Source organism: Ceratotherium simum, chromosome 26 (assembly GCF_057802395.1).
Source record: "Ceratotherium simum simum isolate JZ-2026a chromosome 26, ASM5780239v1, whole genome shotgun sequence".
Taxonomy (NCBI): domain Eukaryota; kingdom Metazoa; phylum Chordata; class Mammalia; order Perissodactyla; family Rhinocerotidae; genus Ceratotherium; species Ceratotherium simum.
Window position 1 is genome coordinate 37,790,590 of NC_141925.1, and position 20,333 is coordinate 37,810,922.

The window sequence follows — 20,333 nt, forward strand, 5'->3', positions numbered from 1 at the left end:
CACTTGGAGATGCTGTTTCCTCCATCTGGCCTTCCCCTTGTTTCTTTTTCCGGATACCTCAGTCACGCTAGAAGATGTCGACAAGGCCAGGCATCCCCCGACAGCCCTAGGAGTAGCCCTGTCCCCGTGCCACCCTCCCCCTGCTCCCTACCTGTGTACCTAGGCCTCGCCCCGGCACCGCCCCGCCCCGCACAGTCCCGTGATCCCCACCCACCCCAGGCTCCGCCCCGCCCCCATTCTGTGGGCCCAGCCCCAGCCCCACCCCCATCCTGTGGGCCCAGCCCCGGCCCCGCCCCCATTCTGTGGGCCCAGCCCCAGCCCCGCCCCCATCCTGTGGGCCCAGCCCCGGCCCGACCCCATGCTGTGGACCCAGCCCCGGCCCCGCCCCCATCCTGTGGGCCCAGCCCCGGCCCCGCCCCCATCCTGTGGGCCCAGCCCCAGCCCCGACCCCATGCTGTGGACCGGCCCAGGCCTCCATTTGGATGTCCTCGTCTGTCCGGGAGTCTGGGGTCGCTGCGCCCCCATCCCACAGGTATCTCGGGAGCCCCTCTGCCTTGTCCTTTAATTCAGGTCATCATCTGCCTTCTCCCTCTGCCCTTGTTTGTTTCCAGAATTAATGAGACTAAAATTATTTTTCAGAACTTTTGGGGGATTCGGGGCCGTCCCTTTAGGAAACAGGAGATGGCTGGGGGAGCCTGGCACTCCCTGAGTCAGTAAACGGTTTCTTCAGAGTTGCGGGGCTGAGCCTGCTCCCTGGAGGAGCGCTTCTGCAGGGGTGCAGCCGGCAGACATTGACTGTTTATATGCACGCCGCCGGGCCTGGGGAGGAGAGGGGAGAGCGTGCGGCTCCCTGACGCGGAGGCGGAATGACAATGACAATAACAGCCCACCTCTGGGTAATTTACAAAACGCGCTCACCGCCGCCGTCTGATTTGATTCTTGTTAAAGAACAAAAAGCAAAAAACGCGCGCTGGCATATTTTTAATCCCCATTTTAAAGACTGAGAAACTGAGGCCCAGGGAGGCAAGCTGGAACCAGGTCTGACCCTTTGGAACAAGGAGATGAGAAAGGAAACGGGGGAGGCGACCTGGAGGTTGGACGGGAGTTGGGGTCCAGGACTGGAACCTCAGGAGGCGGGAACACAGAGGGAAGGGTGGCTGAGACCAGCGCAGCTGTCTCCGGACTTAGCCTTGGCTGTGCCCAGGAGCAGCTGCTGGGCCTGGGTGGGGCCCACCAGACCCGCATGTGGTGAGAGGAGCTTCCAGTCCACCCCAGACCGTGGGCTAAATTGACCAAGGAAGGACCTTCCACATTCTCCAGGTTTTCTTTGTTTGAAAAGCATGTTCAATAACCCCATCAAAGCCGTCAGCTGACCAGCCCCAGAGGCAGCTGTCTCAAGGAAACAGTAAACTGGATGAAGGATGCCCTTCTCGTATTTGGTTGACATGCTTTATGTGGGATCACTCTTATGACAACAGAAGGTATATAAAAAGGCTGTTACAGTTTCTTGGAAATAATAAAATAACTTGGAGGGACTCGTATGCCAAGGAATCTGAAGATGAGTGCCTGGCTATAAAAGAGGACTTGCTTCATATTTCATAAAGCTGCGGTTCAGCTGCCTGGCAGGTGAGGAACGAAAAGTGGGATTATTTCGAGAACGTTTTATGATGCATCCAGGAGTGTCCAGTTCATTGTCTAATCAATATTGAGACTTGAATGAAAGGACTGAGCATTACAGTTCTCCTTCAATATCCTTTTGGGGGATAGCAGCTTTAGGACTAATTGAGTATAAAATCTAATAATTATATTGAGTATAAAATCTAATAATTATCAGCTACCACTGTATGGGGGGAAATTCATGTTCAGTCTCTACAGTGTGTGCTACAGGTTGAGCTACCTGGAGGTGAAGGATCATTAGCTCCGTGTTACAAATGGGGAAACTGAGGCTCCCATAGGCACAGTGACTCATCTAAGGCCTCAAAATAAACAAGAAACAGAACTGGGAATCAGCCTGAGGACTGGCTAAATTCCAAGTCTGTGCCCTGTGGGAACATCATAATATAATTGTTTAAAAACTTGTTTAAAGACTTGTTCTCTTCAAATTGCACTTTTATGTAATAGGAAAGTCCCTTTAACAAGACTTGGAAATAAAAGCTTCCGTTACAAAAATAAATTCAAATTTAAAAAAGCCACTCATTAGAACATAATAGGCTATATTCGTTAAAATTATTTGCTCAACATTAGTTTTCTCTGTGCTTGCTAATTTTAAATATTTTTTAATCTTTGACAAGACAGATTTGAAATTATTCATTTAATGTATTTTGGTAACATCTTAGTGTTTAATATATTTTCAACACCTTTCTAAAGCAATGTCTCATTTTGGTGTGTCTTTTTTTTTTCTCTCCTTTCTTTTCTATCTGAAATTAGAAGTTGGGCTAAAAGACATGGAAATGCAGAGCCTGTATGGAGGTGGGTCTCTCCTTCCCGGAATGTTTTATTCCAGTTCCTTGAGTTGATTTTTTTCCCAGTTTTATTGAGGTACAATTGAAGTATGCTAAACTGTGTACAGTTAAAGTGTACAATTTGATCAGTTTATATATATATATATATATATATATATATGTGGCTCTGACCAAGCCCCGGGAGAACAGATCCCTCTTCCCCCAGTGATAGACCCCAACAAGAGGCAGGTCTGTGATAAACACAGCCAGCTTTGTGGGTGTGTGACCTATGCACTCTACAAGGCCCGAGCTCAGAAGGGCCTATGCTTGGTTTAATGCTCTGCTTTCATTGTCTTGAAATTGTTAGTAATTTTTGAACAAAGCACCTCACATCTTCCTTTGGCACCAAACTCTGCAAATTATATAGCTGGTTCTAGTCAGGAGACACCAGCTGTGTGTTCATCCAAAGACGAGTCAGAGGCTGGGGCCCCTACCCCCTAGTGCCATGAGGTCATAAACCACTCACAGTCCACAAAGGCTGGACACCACCTTGAAGGGGCTGGGGGCACTGTTGGGGAGCCAAGGGCGAGAAACCCTGAAGAGCCTAAAGAGACTATTTAGATTATGTAATGATGCTATGTTTACTGGATTGGACTAAATTTTGTTTTCTTTTCTCCCTTCCCCTTCTTCCAGCTACAAATGAGATGGGGGCCTGGGAGGAAGATCAGATTTTTTCATAGACGTTATTTATAGCAGAATAAAGAAGCTACACTTTGCACATTTGCATGCAGTGTGAATCTGTGTGATCCTGCCTCAAATGAATGATGTATCTGTTTTTCATCCCATTAGCACGATTGAGGAAAAAGCCATTATAGCCTGATTTTAGAGGAATAAAAGTAGCAGTGGTTAAAAAACAGAAGGGAAAAGGAATTGAAAAGAAAAAGTAAAGGTGCTTCTAGACTTGTGTGCTGGTGACCTGGCAGCTCCCTGGGGTAGGGAGAGAGTAAGTAGAACTGGTTGCCTAGTGACAGCCCCCCTTCCCCCCGCTCCATGAGTTGGGAGAGCGGATGAAGGTGATGGAAGTTTTATTCTGTTTTAGGGATGGAGCGTCTGATCAGGAAAGGAAGACCCAAGCAACTTCCTCTAGGGAGGAGAGTCCAGGAACCAGGAAGAGAGAATGTTCTGGCCAACGTAGGAAGGATAACCCATTAGTAGAAACAGCTCCTTTTGCTGGAAAGGCTTCTTACTATAAGCCTCAGAGAGGCTGGTACCAGTGTGTGGAAGACAAAGATATTAATGGGAAGGAGGAACAGACTTTTCCTGAGAAGAGGAACAGAAACCAAGGTTTAGCAAAGAAGAGATGGAGAATCAATGAGAGAAGGCACCCCATTAATCCCAGATTTATTTCTTCAAGTCTTGCTCCGTGTTATATTTCCTTTCCTCAAGTAATGTACAGAATGATTTTAATGAAGGATAGCAATTTTCATAGAAAAATTTACAGGCTCCAAGAAACCATTAGGGCCATCTGTTCCTCCCCTTGCCTCTGGAAAAACCATGTCATAATGATCCCAGATAGGAATCTGTGCTGCTTTTAAGGTTCTTCAAAGATGGAGCTTCTATAATCTCCCTTGGAGCTCATTCCAGTGCTCTGGAAAGTACACTTCATGTCTAATCTAAATCCCTTCTGCTGCAACATTTCCTCTTGTTCGAGGCTCAAAGGGGAGAGAATAAAGCAGGACCCCCAGCTGAGGCTGACCATCCTGTCCTGGGGGAAGTGTGGAATGTCAGTTAACCAGAGAAAGAACAGCAATATTCCTGACCCAGAGATACAGGAAGGACGTTGCTCCTGTTGAACATGCAGGCAATGGACGCTCTGTGACATCTTCCTCAGGAGACCCAGTGAGATGCGACACCCTGTGGAGCCCTGCCCATCACACAGGCCCCTGTGGGGTGGAGAAAGCCTGCTTGCTTTCTCTTGGACTTTCTCCTGGGCTGCCAAGATCTGAATCCCTTCTTAACAACTTGACTTACCTTCTCTGAGCTTCAGTCTTATCATCTGTAAAATGGGATATAACGGTACTTACTCCCATGGTTGTCATGAAAATAAAATGAGATAATGAATAGAGCACATCCAGCACAATGCCTAACACGTGCCATGGACTTGGTGTTACCCATGACTGTTTTCTAGGACTTGCTAGATGAACGGATGAGCCCCCCTTGGACCTGCCTCTCTAACTGGTCACCACTAGCCACATGTGGCTACTTAATTTTAAACTTAAATGAGATTAAAAATGCAGTTCTTGATTGCATGAGTCACATTTCAAGTATTCAATAGCCACGTGTGGCTGGTGGCTGCCATATTGGACAGCGCAGACAGATCATCTCCACTGCAGAACCTTCTATTGGACAGCCTTAGATCAATGCGTAGAGGCAGGTCCTTAAAAGGAACAGAAATAAGGCAGGCAAGTTTTGATGGGGAAGGTTGGGGTCCATGGCAGGGGTCCCTCTGGGCATCAAATAGGAGGCAGCACGTGGGTGGGAGCTGTGTCTGCTGGCTGTGGGGGCAATGGGAAGAATGACTGTAGAGGGTCTGAGAACATACGGCCCCTTCCCAGCCTGCTGACAGCCCCCTGCCTACCTGTGGGAATCCAGGATGTTGGCTTCATCCTCCACCCTGCCCAGGCAGTCCACAGATGTGGCAGTCAGTGAGGTCATTTAGGAGCCCGGGGACGTACATGTTTGATGCCTTCCCCGGGGACACTGTGACGGTGGCGCCTTGAATTTGCTCTGCAGTGCAGTGAGAACAGGCAGTTCCATTTAGTCCTCATTTGTCCTCCCTTTTTGCTAAATGATTGGTGATAATTCGAAGGCCTGATTCTTTCTCAAGGGCTCTTTCACGAGATCTCCAATAAAGTTCTAAATGATCATGCCTGCTTGGGGAAAGATAATGCCAGAGTGGGACCAGGAGTTTGTCAGAAGAAATTCCAGCCGGGTGAGCATTTAAGTAACGAGAGGAAGTCAGCGCTTGGAGACAATGAATTAGATGGCTGGATATGTCACTATGATAATGATGAATAATAAATGACTGAGAAGCTGCTGTAACTCGCAGAGCGGGAGAGGAGACTAGCAAGGAAAATTTACGTCTTTGTAGTGCTGGGGAAGAGAACGTCTCTGACGTGCCTCAGTCTTTTGAAGAGAAACCTTCTTAAAGAGACGCTCTTCTGAAAAAAAGCCTCTTTTCAAATGTGCCTAAGTTTCCAAGAGACGAAGGATCCCTGGCGTTAACAATTTCTGCATCTAGCCCCGTCTTTCTCAGGTCCCTGTCCCTGCACCCCACAAGCTCCTGCCAGCCAGAAGTAGGGCAGCTGTGGAGACAGGTCACTGCCCCACACTCTCTTGGGCGTCCTTCTAACTCCCTTCTCTGCAAATGGGGAACAGGCCCCAGGATCGGGGGCTCAGTGGGCCATTGCCAGGGTGAGAAGAGCCTCCAGCTGGAAAAGGATGCTAGGAAGAGGGTTTGAAGGGTTTCATAAGCACAGGGAGCCTGCTCTTTATTAGGGTCCAGGGGCTGCCTTCTCAACATCCATTCGAAGCAACCACTGGAAAAGCAGTGAGTCAGAAATAAAACGGGCCTCAGATATGTGGATCGATGTCGATCTTTAATCATTTATTCATGGTCTTTGGGGAAGCCTTGGCACAGCTTGTGTGGAAGGTGTCAAAGGGGTGTCTGCAACCTCGCCCTCCCTCCCAGACCTTCCTGCCAGCCTACAAATGTGCGTGAGCACCTCCCACTTTACCTAACCCTGCCCTGACCTCCCCCTCCTCACAGTGCCGCCTGTTCCTGGGCTCCTGGTCAGAGCACACAATCTCCCTCAGCTCTCTGCATTGCTGATTCCATCCCTCCCCACTCATGCTCGCTCCTGCACCCTGTCTGCTGCCCCGCTGAAACTGCTCACAATCAAGTCCCCACTGAGCTCTGGGTTGCCAGGTTGAACAGGTGCTTCCGGTCAACTTGCTGTGCTCTCTGCAGCATCCAGCATGCTCGGCTGTGACCTCCTTTTCTTTTCTTTCTTGGCTTCTGTGACCTCACCTTCCCCTGGGTCTGTGATCTGCAACTGCGTCTTAAATTATAAAGATGACTGAGTGACAACATGGAGAGGATAATGCCATTAAAAGAAAAGTTTACTGTTACAGTTCTCCTGGAAACAAGAGGCACGTATCCACGCAGGGCCACATGGGGAAGCATCAGAGTCAGGAGGCAGACTCAAGATGGAGGGGAAAGCCTAGGCCGTATTCTTTAGTGTGTTCCCTGAGGGAAAGGCAGAGCAGGGCAGGGGAAACGGTTTCCGATTGTCTAGTTTGAATAGTGTTGGTGGGCTCTGAGTTACAGGGGTGTTCTCTAGTTGTCTGGTACCTGGTCCTGGGTGATCTTAGGGCAGCAAGAATATTGGCTTGGTGGGTGAGAGTTAGATAAAGGAGGTGGTTGGGGGTTTGGACTTGGGATTGTTGGAAGAATGCTAACATAATTTTTGCATGCTCATGGAAGTTAGACCACAGGGGAGATGTAAACAATTTGACCATTAGTCTGGCCCCATGATTAATGGATGCCAAATAAACAAATACAGAATCCGAGAAAACTCAGAACAGTTTTCTCCAACCCTTTGGCCTCTCGTCAGCATCTCTTGCTATGTCTCTAAATGTTGATATGACCCATGGCTGGGTCCTCTGGCTGTACTCTTCTTGGGAAAGGTCTCCTAGCACCATGGATTACATACCATCTGTATACTGAGACCCAGGATACTGGTTCTTTCTGCTGGACCCCAGCTCCAGGTTCACACTGCCCTGCCTCATCCCTGCCACCCACAGGGAGAGGCAGGAGCTGGGGCAGGGAGCTCCTGGAAGGCAGGGGCCTGGGTCCCAATCCTGGCTCAGTCATTCACTCGCTGTGGCCTTGGCAGGTCTTCTTTGTGGGGCCTTGGTTTCCTCGTTTCTTCTTGGTTAATTCTTGAGTTCCAGGCTCCTATGCCAGTCAACTCTTGGGTAGCTCCATTTAAAGTCAACCTGTGGAACCCCAGGGGAGTTGTAGAGAAGTGTAGCAGGGGGTATGCTATGGAACTAGACTGACCAGGGTCAAGTCCTGCTCTGGAACTTCTTAGGTGGGTAATTCTGGACCAGGAAATTGAGCTCTCTGTGCCTCGGTGCCCTCATGGACAAAATGGGCAAGATTATAACACCTACCTCATGGAGTCATGGAATGATGTGATCGGTTAATATATGTGGGACATGGAACAGTGCCTGGCACTTGGCACTGCTCCCTAAGTGTTCATTGTTGTCATGATCATGATGGTAATTATTGTTTTCCCGTCTGCTCCCTGTCCTCTGGTACTTGTTTCTTTGAATGACATCATCATCTAGTGATGTGCTAGAGCTGGCTGGCGAGAGCCATTTGTTAAATGTTCAGGGATTTTATAAGCTGGTGGATGTCATGTTGGTAGCTTGAAATAGGCCTTGGTGGGAGTATTTATACCACAGAAATTGGGAAACTCTGCAAATCAGGGCTCCTCTGCACCAGAGAGCCAGTTGTTAAACATTCACCAGCATAACACTGTCATCATCCATCCGTCCTGTTGCCAAGCCAGAGGCAGGAAGTGGGAGGCAAGGTTGGAGTACTTATTGCCCCACTGCCTTGCTGTGGTTCTGGCATCCTTCTCCTGCCTGATGGCACCCCCATGGCTCCCCATTCCCTGGGCTCCCATCACTTGCCCCTTCTGGCCTGAGCTGGTAACAGCTTCCGACCATTGCTAGACCTTAGATGCCTCACCGTCTTGTAACCCTGCTCAGCTCCCTCGTTAAACTGTCTCAGTTGGGCCCTTTGAGTGGGCGTTGTGTTCTCGCCAGGCTCCCAAATCGACTAGATTGCCAGCTGCAGATGTTGCTAGAGTCCACCCAGATCCCCTGGCACTTACCTTCTCAGTGCACTCGGACTGATATCCAGCTGCCAGCAGCTGCATCTCCCCGCCCCAGGGCCTTTCCTGATGCTCTTCATAGCTAGGGCATTATCGCCTCCTGGGAGCGGCCCTCATCCAGGCAGAGTGCCAGGAGTTGGAGGATAAGTGCTTCCTCTGCCCTCTCAGGTGGGTGACTGTGGAGCGTGTGTGCCACATTCCAGAGAGTTCTCAAGTAGGCCCACCTCCATTGCCCACAGGGGTAACTGGCTTGACAACACAACCCTTATTAGCTGCCTTCCCTCCTGTATTAGTTTGCTAGGGCTGCCGTAACAAACTACCACAGACTGGGTGGCTTAAGCAACAGAAATTTCTCTCATGCTCTGGAGGCTAGAAGTCCAAGATCAAGGTGCTGGCAGGGTTGGTTCCTGCTGAAGCTTCTCTTCCTGGCTTGCAGGTAGCCACTTTCTCACTGTGTCCTCACGTGGCCTCTTCTCTGTGCTCATGCAGAGAAAGAGAGATCTGTGGTGTCTCTTCCCTTTATACTGATACTAGTCCTCTCAGATTAGGGTCCCACCCTTGTGACCTCATTTAACCTTAACTGCCTCCCTAAAGACCCTCTCTCCAGATACAGTCACACTGAGGGGTTAGGGCTTCCACGTATGAATTTTGAGGGGGACACAATTCAGTCCAAAATACCTGTCCTGCCTCACTCCCACCCCCGAGGGTGCTGCCTAGGGTTCGGGGATCACTTCCAGGAAACTACTGGCCTTGAATCCTTGTCTCCGGTCTGCCCTAAGACACAGATGATTGTTCCTGGAGCTTCTCAGACTGTCCTCTCCAGACCACAGGCTCTCTAACCAAAGATGGTACAAATGTCCCCCCCCCCCCCCCAGAGTAACGGTGACAGGCCAGTGCGATGAGCCCCAGCTCCTGTGGAGGACTCACAGCCTGGGGGCGGTCTCTGCCCTCCTGGCTTCAGGCCTGCCCCTGGCCCCCACTGCTGTGTTCCTGGCCTCTTTGTTGCACCCCCCTGGGGGGATTCAGAGAGTCCCAGTCATGGGACTCTCACCTCTAGCTCCAGACGCAGCCAGTCTGCGTCTAGAAGGGCATTCTGCTGCCCACCCTGGAGGACAGAGGTCTGTGCAGTGGCTGGGACAAAGCCTGCCTTGGTGGCCCATCTCAGGCCCTGGCCTGGCCCAGCCCTGCCCTAGATGAGAAAGGAGGGTGTTTCTCTCCCTCAGGGCTCCAGGGTCCCAGACGCGTGTCTGCATGGAGTGGGGAGAGACCGCTCACAGCAGGCCCTCTCAGGCATTATTGATGCAGCCCCAGGCTGCCCTCTCCCGAGCCGCTCCACTCTGGATGTCAATTCCAGTCTGGTTTCAGAGCAGCAGGGACCCAGCGCTGCGGCTGCCTAGATAGCAGTGGACTGAGGGGGAGTAAACGTTCCTCCCCGACCCAAAGGGCCTGGATATTTGGATTCTGGAGCCTTGACTTGCAATGGATCTGTGGCCTGTTTTCATTTGGATGGCCCCCTGGGGAAGAGTCATTTTTGCCATGCAGAACGGTGGTTAGGAGGGAGGCGGATTTCAACAAATACCCGCAAGTCTCTCCCCCCTACCCAGAGCCTGGCACATGGCCCCTCTTTGAGTTCGGGTGCTGAAGGCCAAAGTAAAATATTAGCCTGTAATTTGTGCACAGTGTGAGATGGGACAGAGGAGTGAGGGGCTAGTGCTGCGTGTCCACCCTCCAGCCGCTGGCCACATGCGGCTATTTATATTAAAATTAAATAAAAGTTAAAATTCAGTTCCTCAGTCAAATTAGCCGCATGCAGATCCTCAATAACCATAGGTAACTAGTGGCTACTGTATCGGGCAGCACAGATATAGAAGATTACCATCATCGTAGAAAGTTCTATTGGCCAGTGCCGGCCTGGAGCGTTCAGTCCTGGTTGGCCCTTATGGGTGAGCACCTGTGAGTCTTAGCTTTCGTGGAATGGAAATGTCCCCTGGATGCTTGTTAAAAATGTAGCTTCTGGGAGCGAGCAGCCCCTGCCCCGACTCGGAGTGCCTGTGGCCTCTTCCCTCCGCTGTCTCCTGCTTCTGCTCTGCTCCTGGCCTGACGGCTGGTCCTTCCTGGGCTCCCAAGGCGAGACTGGCCCAAGGATGGATCTGCCAACCATCTTCAACCCCTCCAGGGGAGGGGTGGGGGTGTGGAGGTGGGTGTCATGGAGGTTGGTGATAGGGTCTAAAAAAAAATGTAGCTCTTTGGAGCACCCCCCCGTCCCCCGGAGCTTCTCATTCCACAGGTCTGCAGTGGGCGCAGGAATATATATTTTTAAAAATTCCCAAGATGATTTTCTTTGAGTTAATTTGAAACTTACAGAAAAGCTGCAAAAATAGTTCAGAGTTTGCATATACCCCTCCCCCAGCTCCCCTATAGTTACCATCTCACCTAACCCTGGCACAGTGATGAACCCAGGGATTAACAGGGCTGCAGTACCATCGGCTAAACCACAGACTCTATCAGCGTTCCCCCATTTTGCACACTCATGCACTTTTTCTGTTCCAGGATCCTACCCAGAACACATTGAACTTCGTCTTGTTTCTCTTTATTCTCCTCTAGTCTGAACTCCACAGGTGATTCTGATATGGCGGTCGAGGGACGTCACCCTGGGAGACCCTCGTCCATTGATTTGTCCTAAGAGATAGCAAGATGCTGAGGAACTGGGCCCCAGGATGGGCAGGTGCTGATGGAGCAGAGGGGAGATCCGGGAGAGGGGTGCTTCAGGGCAACCGGCCTCAGTGGTGTGTGTGCATGTGTGTGTGTGCATGTAGATGTGTGCAGGTGCATGCATGTGTGTGCACGTGCATATGTGCAGGTGTGTGTGTCTGTGTAAGCGTACATGTGCTTGTGCCTGTAGAGTCAGGGGGGTGATGCGCAGTGAGACCAGTGGGGCTTGAGGCCTGTAGGGGGCTGCTAACGCAACGGAACCCCCAGAGAAAATCCAAAAGTCTCTTCACTACCAAATAACGTAATTTAATGTAATAACAGAGACCAACGTTAAAGACTTTTAAAAACAAGATGAAACTAAAATGCTATATGTCATAGAAGTTGGGAGGCACTTAAGGATGTGTAAGGTGCATGGAAACATCCTCAATCCTGACAATTCAGGGTGACCTTTCATGATTCTGGAGATGCTAATTAACGTCACACTTGTTAGGTTAGGTAACCATGTTAAAAACGTAAGAGAACCACTAAAATACTAGAAATAGAATGTATAACTCCCAAAACAGTAGAAGGGAGGAAAGGGCATGAGGAATCCCAGCCAGCGTTGACCGAGAGCTCGCTGGCGCTGGCGCTGCTCTGAGCTCTCCCTGCAGCTTCTGCGTTTGGGTTATTCCTTCTCTCCATTTCACAGAGGGGAAAGCAGAGGCACCGAGAGGTGAGGGAGCTACCGTGGGTCAGCAGCTCCAAGGGCAGAGCCAGGATGGGGTCCAGGCAGTTGGCCCCATCACCTAGAGCTCCTCATCACTGCTTAGAAAAGAAGAAAAATAAGCAAGAGCAAAGCATGGAAACAGAAACATACAGAGCAGACGTTCTTCCAGACCAATCTACATGCTGCAGAGAAGGAAGCCGGGGCTCCGAGGCTGCACTGCCAAGGTCACAGCGGAAGGGGTCAGGGGCCGGGTGGAACCTCCCAGCCCATTGTCTCACACAGCACCTCACCCCCAGTGGGCGAGCATCCCTGACGGCAGCAAAGAAATAAAAATAAAGGACTGTTGGTGTCCTTAATAATAGAAGAGGTAAGTCACTGTAATAAAACCAGAGACCACCCAGGACGTGCATCTGCTTACAAATCATAGAAAGAATAGTGGCTTTTGGCCGCCAGGCGCTGATCCCAGGAGCCAAGCCCAGAGCTGCATTGGGGGGGGCCTCATCTTGGGGAGCAGGATTTTGAAGGCACCTGCTTCATCGCTGGCCACCCAGATAGCCACTCTGGGCATGTCGTTTTCAAGATTCATTTAAGCAATATTTGTTTCTCTGCCACACTCAACAAGTCTGAGCCTTTTTTTGAGGGTAAGTCATAGAGAGACGCAAGTGCAGAAATGGTATTTATTTGCCTCAAAAACAAGCGCGCTTCTAGTTTCACGATGAGACAATTCGGATATCTGTAGGCATGTATTTTGTTGTTTTCTGATTGTAAAAATAATATATATTCATTATGAAAGCTTGGAAAATACAGAAAAGGACGAGAAGGAACTGAAAAGTCACCCATAATTTGGAGACAACAACTGGCAGCACTTCTACATACAAAAGCATGGGTTTTTAAATCTCATGAATAAGCAATATTTATTATATATACTATGTGTTATATGTATTTAGGGATACATGCATATGTATGTGGAAAACATTAAAGAAAAGCAAAGGAATGATTAATGGAAATTAAAGGTAGTGATTAACTTTGGGGGGAAGAGAGGGGGCTGTGATGTGGAGGGGCACATGGGATGCAAATGAACAGCCCATATTTTTATTCTAAGCTGGGAGGTGGGTGCTTGAGTATGCACTGTTCTTTAAACTATGTACAAAGCTTGTACACACTTTTCGGTGTATGACATAGTTTGCAATTAAACCATTTTGTTTTTATGGCACTTTTCCCACTTGTTTATTTGACAAACACTTGCTGCACACCTCCTGTATTCTAGGTGTTGGATCCACACATAGAGAGCCCTGCCCTGCGAGTGTATGTTTGAGCTGAGGACAGAGACCATGGAGATTGAGAGGGCCAAGGGGGCGGTTTGTAATTTTCATAGGGTGGTCAGGGGATCCTCATCAAGAAGATTACATTGGAGCAAAGATTTGGAGGAGGTGAAGGAGGGCGCCACTGGGGTATCTAGGGAAGACCATTCCAGGCTGAGAGAACAGCCAGTGCAAAGGCCCTGAGGTGGGATATGCTGGGGTATTTGAGAACTAGAGAAGCCCATGCGTTGGAACAGAGTGGGCGGATGGGGGAGGATAAGAGGGAGATGGTCAGGAAAGTAATCAGAGGCCAGATCAGGGAGGGATTGGCAGGCCTTACAAGGACTTGGCTTTTCTGTAAGTGAAATGGGCGCCATGGGAGGATTTTGAGCAGAGGGCTGGTGTGAACTGACTGGTGTTTCCACAGGGTCACTCTGGCTGCAGTTGAGAATGGGTTTTAGTGGGGCAGAAGGAGGGAGACCACTGAGGAGGCTCATGCAGTATCCAAGGAGAGACGGGGGCGATTCAGACCAGGAGTGGTGAGACATGGTCGGATTCTGGGTCTTTTCTGAAGCCAGAGCCCACAGGACTTCCTGTTGGATTGGATGAGTGAGAGGAAGAGCAGTCAATGCCTCCGCCATGAGTTTTGACCTGAACATCGAGAAGGATGGAGTGGTGATCGCCGGAGATGAGGAAGCCGGTGAGAGAGGCGGAGGGGTATAGGAAGAGAACCACAAGTAGGGTGGGGAGTCCTGGAGGCTGAGGGTGCGGCTGATGGGGCAGATCAGGTACAGATGAAGAATCAACATTGGATTCAGCAACTTGGGGCTATTGGCAACCTTGACAATTCCAGTTTTGGTGGATGTTGTGCGTTGAATAATGACCTCCCAAATTATACATCCAAGTCCTAACCCCTGGTACCTGTGAACGTGACTTCATTGGGAAATAGGGTCTTTGCAGATAGAATTAAGGTAAAGATCTTGGGATGAGATCATCCTGGATTTAGAGTGAGCCCTAAATTCAATGACACGTATCCTTATAATAGAGGGAGAAAAGGAGGCACACCAGAGACCCAGAGGGGAAGGCCGTGTGACAACGGAGGCAGAGATTGGAATGATGGGTCTACAAGCCAAGGAACGCCAAGGGTTGTTGGCAGTCACCAGAAGAGAGAGGAGAGGCCAGGAGCAGATTCTCCCTCAAAGCCTCCAGGAGGAACCAACCCTGCTGCCATCTTGATTTTGGGTTTCTGGCCTCCTGAACTGTGAGAGACTAAATTTCTGTTGTTTTAGGCCGTCCAGTTCGTGGTGCTTGTTATAGCAGCCACAGGAAATTAATACGGTGGAGGAGGGGGAGGTGTAAACCTGGCTGGTTTAAGAGAAGTTAGGAGGAGAGCGATGGGTGGTGGCTGGGGAGGGAAGGGGAGTCAAGACGGGGTTCAGACGTAGTGGGTGCAGGTGTGACTGAGGTGGGGGGGGGGGTCTAGGGAGGCCCCTCCTGCCTGTTTCGATTTTCCCAAAATGTAGAGTGACCATTTTCCATGTATTCACATTTTATACCATTTTGGAATTTTTAATTTAAACCAATGGATTATTGAAGGCCATTCCATTATTCATCTGGCAAGACACTCTTACCTTTTGATAGCAAGCATAGTTTTCCACCATTCCCTTGAAGTGCCCGGGCTTCCTGGCATCCCCCGCACAGCCTCCTCTCCAGGAGCCGGGGGAGGCGCTCTTGGCCTCGTGGGCCCGTGTGCAGTGTGGCCAGGCGCCCAGTTCCCCGGGCCTGGAATAGCAATAGATTCCTGGGGTGAAGAAAGCTTACAGCTGTCGGGATTTCAAATAGCCAGCTCTATCTTGCAATGGCCTCACGTAGTTGTTAAAAATTCCAGAATTTAATCATCATTCTCAGCATAAAAATAAGAGGGGTGGGGAGGGGGGTTAGGAAAATACTGATGTAAATGCACAGGACCACGGGCCCCAGCTTGAGGGGAGAAGTGCGTTTGTTCTGGCTGGGCAGAGTGGGTTCTGGCATCTGAGCTGATTGCTTTGTGCAGCAGGCACCTGAGTGCCGGCCAGCCTGCCGCTCCATCCGCATGGATATAGCCAGGGGCATGGAACTGTCCTGCCTTGGGTGGAAAGCTGGCCCTTCTGAGAGATGATGCAAAGCTCCCAACAGGGCCTGTGAACGTGGCCATGAATCCCGCCAGGGCGACAGTTGTCCTGGTTCTCTGTGGCCCATGTGAGGGTTTCTCCAAGGCAGTTTTGACTGCACACACATTTTTCTGGGAGCGCCAACTCATCACCCTGAGAAATCTGTGACTTCTTCATATCGGTTCCTTCGCTCATTCTGTCATTCATTAAAAGCATTACTGAATGCCTGTCGTGCATCAGGCACCCTGGTTAGTGTCAAACAAAACAATCAATCCCCAAATAATGTGTCCGCCCAAGGCCAGGTTATCTGGGTAATTGACTGGAGGGTTTAGCATCCCCATGGATTGGAGGTCCTTGTGCAGAGTAACACATTTGGACGAGTTCAGCCCTGGGCTGAAATAAGCTTTCCACATGGCCTCTTATGAACACAGCAAGCATCCATCAATTCTGCACACCCTCAGAGCCACTTCCTGGGCGGCTGCCAGGTCATCAAAATGTTTCCTCTGCTGAGGAGACAAGACTAGGGCTTCAGGACCCACGTTTTCATCAGTGCTGCAAGGGTCTTATTCCTCAAAGGCAGGCAGCATCCCATCCTTTAACCTCGCCCTTGCTCTGTGTTTCTGTGTTGCTGGCCAGGCTGCCCGCCAACAGATGAATTCATCAGGTCTGTGTCCTAACCGTCCCTGCTCTAATCTCCCGCTGCATTCCTGGCTTGTACCCAGAGGCATTCCTAATAAGACATGTGTCTGCCTGGAAGGCAAGGAGGCAGTGCCGGCTCTGTATTACCTGTGTGGGGTTTTCATTTTTATTTATAGTGTCTTTGTCTGGGACAAGCCAGGTGTTGGATCTTCCAAGGTTTCACAGAGGAAACAGCTCCACACATTTCAAAAATCTTATGTCTGTCTGAACAAGAGGCCGCCAAGGGGAAATTTACCCAACCAGCTGCTTTTTTATGATGACGAGAGGGAGAGTGCCGGGGCTGAGAGCTGGATTAGAAGGCTGTTACGCGGCCACAAAAACGGTTTGCAAAGAGGATTCTACGTGCTCACAGTTATGGCTCAGTGGAGGAGCACTGTCCCTTCCCACCACCCCACAAATTTTACTAGGATTGACTTCGGTGCTAACGTCACGTGTTCGATGGCTATTTCTACATCCCATTCAAAATTACAGTGGGTTCCAGTGGAGGGGCCAATAATCTAGAAATGGCAGGAAGAACGTGTTGTCTGTCTTCCAACACCTCCTGTCTTTCAGACTTCGGCGATTAGAATGGGATTTCTATTCTCAGTTTCTGTTGGGAGGCTGGCCCTCTGGACCAGGGAGCGGTTGTCCACTTAGAGAACAGTGCAGTGGGAGGCGCCATCTATCACGAAGGTATCAAAGCCATGTGGCTTCCAGCCACTTTCAGCCAAACATCTGTTTTATTAATATTAAATGAAACCACTTTTGTCTGTTAAGAAAACATTACTATAAAATGTGTAAGTCTGATGATCGCATGCTAGTACAGTTTATCAGATCTCCTGTACAGAAACAGGTGCTTTTTATCATATGTGAGTGTGATAGGTAATAAGAACATCAATCTGCATGGAATAATAAAAATAGAATTTACTGCATCTTCCGGACATTAATATTGTCTTGGATTACATCATGCCCCTTTTCTCTATGAGATTAATTTGAGCTCCTGTGAAACTTTGCTGTAGTCATCTGAAATATTGGTTCAACAGAGTCTAGCTACCAGGGTCTGATGGAGTAAATTTGTATTAGTTCGTTGATTGGCCGGGGTGGAAGGATAGAGAGCAGATTGCTGATTCTCAAGCATCATTCACCTTCCTGGAGGAAAGGCGTGTGGCTGAAGATCTCGCTAGAGCCGAGTGTAAAGGCATTTGGTAGTTCTGCGAACATCTGCCACAACATTGGGAATGCAAGCTTTAGAGGGAATGAAGACAAGGTAATAGGGTGATGTACGCATTCATTAAGACAGGCATCTGTGGGCCGGCCCCGTGGCTTAGCGGTTAAGTGCGTGCGCTCCGCTGCTGGCGGCCCGGGTTCAGATCCCCGGCGTGCACCGATGCACCGCTTCTCCAGCCATGCTGAGGCCGCGTCCCACATACAGCAACTAGAAGGATGTGCAACTATGATGTACAACTATCTACTGGGGTTTTGGGGAAAAATAAAAAAAGGAGGAGGATTGGCAATAGATGTTAGCTCAGAGCCGGTCTTCCTCAGCAAAAAAGAGGAGGATTAGCTAGCATGGATGTTAGCTCGGGGCTGATCTTCCTCACAAAAAAAAAAAAAAAAAAGAAGACAGGCATCTGTGGGGCTTGGAACGCTGTCTTCATCTGTGTGTGTAACTTCTCAAGGTTGGCAAAGGGTGTGGATCATAAGATGGTCGAGACAGCATTTTCTCCATCAGAAATGTCTATTCACCAGCAGATCTGCACATTGATGGTACAAATAGTAAGTGATACTCATAATTATGACTCTCAGGCCACAAAAAATCCTGGTGAGCATTTGTGTTTGTCGGAGCCAGATTAATTTATGGTCACTGAAGTCTTGGTGACAAATGCATTTTATTGTTTTATAATTCTTTGAGAAAGGGAGCTCCGTGTAAGGTGCGAATATAGTTCACCATTAACCAGGATATCTGATTGAGACAGAAAGGCTCATCCGCCAGCCTTGCTGAGAGCAGGGGGCACTGAAATGTGCTCATAAAATGTGCAAATGGCAGCCTGGCCGATGGCAGCTTCCCTTATTTATCATGGAGATGGTGGGAGACGGAGAGCCCAGGCTGGGGCTGTCACGAGTTGGCCACGAGGTGATGGGCGGAACCCCTAGCCGATGGGGTCTCCATATAGTATGGGGAAGAACTTGTGGGCAGTGGTCCCTGCAGAATATGACACGCAGACATGTGTCTGGGCCTCAAAGGACCTGGTATGTCTTACCCTCGCCAACAAGCCAAAATGTCTGCCCAGCATGGAACTCTGGGGAGTTCTGATGCCCAGTGACGGGGGCACGTGGCCAGTGTCCAAACAGGCACTCCCTGTCTGGGCCACGTGGGGCTTGGAGGGAAAGGGGCCTGCCCCAAGTGACTCAGTTGCCAAGTGGCAGGGCATGATCTTAGAACCCAGCCTCCTGCCGTCTGGAGTCTGGCTTGTCCCCACACCTTGCAGAATTTTCCCCGCCCTGGTCTCAGTGTTCCAGCAGCAATGGTCTTCCCCTGTTCTCTAAACATGGCAAGCTCATTCCTGCCTCAGGACCTGTGCATGGATGGTTCTCGCCCTGGAATGTTTGTCTTCTTGAGATTTGCGTGGTTGGCTGCTTTAGTCAATCTGTTTGCAGCATTGGTGCCACCTTAATGTTGACTTGCCCTGATAACTCCATCACTTTCCATGATGTCATCTTGTTTTAATACCCTGCACACCTGCCTCACACCTAATATTTTCTCAGTTACTTGTTTGGAGTCTATTGTCAGTCTCTCCATGAGGGCAGGGGACTGGTATCTCTAAGGCATAAAGCACATTGTGGGTGCTCATGACAATTCAGCGAAAGGAACGAAGTTATGAATTGTTTTGGGTGATTGTGGTTTGACTTACATCCCAGTCCACCCATCCATCCATACTAATCCATACATCCACATATATCCAAATCCAGGAGTGGGAGGGCCAGAGCTTGGCCCTTGGCTGACACCAGCCCCTAGTCCTTCCATGCCATGTGGATGGATCACGTGGAGGAGAATAACTTTGGAGGACAGGAAAGCTCCCACAAAGCAAGTGCTGCTTTAAGCCTGAGGGAGGCCGGGCACGCTGAGAGCAGTGTTCTACCCTGGTGAAGGTCATCAGCGACGAGGGAAGACACGTGCAGCCTCCGTCCCTGGACCCCTAAACAAGGGTTTTTCACAGAATTGAGTCATGGGTGACAAAAGTAAAAACAAACCAAAAAACCTACCCAAGATCTCCCCAGGAAACCTCTGAACCAAGAATTAAGGGGCTGTGGCAACCAGAATTCTCTGGCGCAGGCATGGTGGAGAGGCAGGAAAGCCCAAGATGAGAACCGAGAGGGACCAAGACAGAGTTGGCTGGAGCCCAGGTCTGCCCCGCACACACGTGTGACTGAGACGGATTAATAGGAGAAAATCAGATTTAACTAATCTGGACGTACAACACCCCACATGCATGAGAGCGTCAGAGACAAAAAGGTAAAATGAGGCATACACGCCATCTTGAGCTGAGCAATGGGGTAGGCGCCTGAGGCTTCAGAGGGCAGGAGGATAATTCACAGTATGATAAGAAGAGCCGGTGTTCAGTAATTAGAGGTTTGCCCTGCTGTACAGATAGGTCATAACAAGTTATTTCTGGTAATAACTCTTCTTATGAGCAAGTCCCGCAGTTTAAATTCTTTAAGGGACAGGTAAGTTTCTCTTGAGCCCGCAAGGTCTCAGTTGCCTTTAACTCAAAATATTCCACATGCCAAAGTGGCATGTCTTGGGGAGGCCTGTTCTGAACCCCTCAGGTCATTGCAAACGTAATTAGTTAAGATGAGGTCATGCTGGAGTAGGGGGACTTCATTCAATAGGACTGGGGTCCTTATCTTAAGAGGAGAAGAGACAGAGATCCACAGATGGACGACGGCCATGTGACAATGGAGGCAGAGACTGGGGTGACACATTTACAGACCGAGGAATGCCGTAGCCACCAGAAGCTCTGGCAGGGCCGGGAGCAGATTCTCTCTCAGAGCTCCCAGGAAGAAATCAGGCTTGCCGACATCTGGGTTTTAGACTCCTGGCCTCCAGAACTGTGAGAGACTAAATTTCTGTTGTTTTAAGTCATCCAGTGTGTGGTACAGATCTTCCTTGACTTACGATGGGGTTATGTCCTGATAAACCTACCGTAAGTTGAAAATATTGTAAGTCAAAAATGCACTTAACACCTAACCTATTAGCTTAGCCTAGCCTCCCTTAAATGTACTCAGAACACTTACATTAGTCTACAGTTGGGCAAAAGCATCTAACACAAAGCCTGTTTTATAATAAAGTGTTGACTGTCTCATGTAATGTATTGAAT

The 20,333-nt window shown here is 49.5% G+C and overlaps 1 long non-coding RNA gene across 1 annotated transcript; it reads left to right on the plus strand.

The window, feature by feature from the left end:
- The first annotated feature begins 504 nt into the window (after window positions 1–504).
- LOC147913659 (uncharacterized) lies at window positions 505–5,366 on the plus strand. Its single transcript, XR_015548614.1, has 4 exons — window positions 505–1,626; window positions 2,428–2,469; window positions 3,135–3,444; window positions 3,541–5,366. It is a non-coding gene; the product is annotated as an uncharacterized LOC147913659 (long non-coding RNA).
- Window positions 5,367–20,333: the final 14,967 nt, after the last annotated feature.